Genomic DNA, 1,845 nt, shown 5'->3' with positions numbered 1-1,845 from the left:
AAAGTAACTGTAATAAATGTCCTGAAAACTGGTATTGCTGCTATAATTAGAAAGTTAATATATACACTGAGTAACAGGGAGCCTTGGGGATGCAAAACATTTGCAGGAAGTGCATGCAGCAGATTAGCAAAGGGAGAAGAGGAGGAGTTAGAGAAAAAGGAAGAAAACAAAACAACAAGGATGTTGATAGATATGAGGAGTTAATCTTAAAATGAGGTCTGCAGTAGAGGAAGATAGCAAGGGATCATTTCATGAGGAATCCTGTAAAGATGGTTTTGCTAATCGGGAAGAGGAGACATTGAAGATAAGTGAGAGCTGAGCAAGACATGTGGGTGCCAGGTGTTAAAATAAAATAAGATAGGGGAAAAAGTTTTCAGTCAAGGGAAATGTGGTGAAATGAAAGTAGTTTAAATGCTGTAAAAAAAAGGAAGAGTTCTTTCTTACAAACTTGGTGTGAGATGAAAGTACAGAAGAATGGTGAGGAGACCAAAGTCCTTAGTCTTTGAGACTTTGAGAAAAAGGCTATTTAAAACAAACAAGCAAACAAACAAAGCAAAAATAAAATAAAATAAAAGAAAGGAGCAAGAGAGAGAGAGAGAGAGAGAAACACAGAGAATTAGTGACAAAACCGGAAAGTTTAAAAGATATCTTTGTGAGTATTTACCTTTGAGGCTGATCTTAGGCTTACTAATATGTGACGTCTTTCCATTTGTTGCAGTGGACTTTGAATCATAGAATCATAGAGTGGTTTGGGTTGGAAGGGACCTTTAAGATCATTTAGTTCCCACCCCCCTGCTATAGGCAGGGACACCTTCCTCTAGACTAGGTTGCTCACAGTCCCATCCAGGCTGGCCTTGAGTGCTTCCAGGGAGGTGGCATCCACAACCCCACTGGGCAGCTTGTTCCAGTGTCTCACAACCCTCACAGTAAATAATTTCTTCCTAGTCTAAATCTACCCTCTTCCTGTTTAAAGCCACTTCCCCTCATCCTGTCGCTACCTGCCCTTATAAAAAGGTCCTCCCCAGCTTTCCTGTAGGCCCCCTATCATGAAGTGAAAACAACTGAGCCATCTCTTCCTCAGAGTATTCAAATTCTCGTAAAATACATTACTGCCGGTCGTGTTCTAATTTGTTTAATTAAAATGGACATACAACAATGATTGGTGCTTAATATTTGGGGTATAATTTAACCCCATGTTCTACACAGTACAGAATTACGTGATTTTGCTTGACATATTCTGAAGACAGTTTTGACTTTCCATAATAATTAATATAGTTTCTTTCAGCTCTGTAATGTTCATCAAATGTCAGTGTATTTGGGTCCCATCCAGATACAGCACTCTGGTGCTGTCAGCAAAGCTGCCATTCTCTAGAAGAGATATGAAAATTAAACTCATCTTCAAGTAGCAAAAAAATAAAAAATAAAAAATTAATTTTCAATGTAGTTTTAAAACTGATGTTGTTTAGTACTGTCTTATCCAATATATCTTCATTTTGATGACTAAATTATTTTCTGAAACTAAATTGTCTTAAATTAATTTTAGAAAGTGCTTTCCAATGCATTATACTTCCAGCTGCATGAGTGGAAGAATTTATCAATTTATATTGCCTGACTAACTTATTCCTGGTCACTCTGATATATATCTCCAGTGAAAAGTGTCTAAGTGTCTTGCTGAAATAAGCAGATAAATTAACAACTGTACTTGTGCAAATGTGTTTATGTGTGACCAATCTGGGCAAATGAGTTGCTTCATTAAAAGAAAAGTAGTTTCTTAAAAGAAGGGAGTTTGATGCATATAAAGCATTGAGATAATTGAACTTGATGAATGCAATTGAGTTATTAATG

The sequence above is a fragment of the Meleagris gallopavo genome, chromosome 4 (assembly GCF_000146605.3).
Source record: "Meleagris gallopavo isolate NT-WF06-2002-E0010 breed Aviagen turkey brand Nicholas breeding stock chromosome 4, Turkey_5.1, whole genome shotgun sequence".
In the NCBI taxonomy this organism is placed as follows: Eukaryota; Metazoa; Chordata; class Aves; order Galliformes; family Phasianidae; genus Meleagris; species Meleagris gallopavo.
This window is presented reverse-complemented; position numbering follows the sequence as displayed.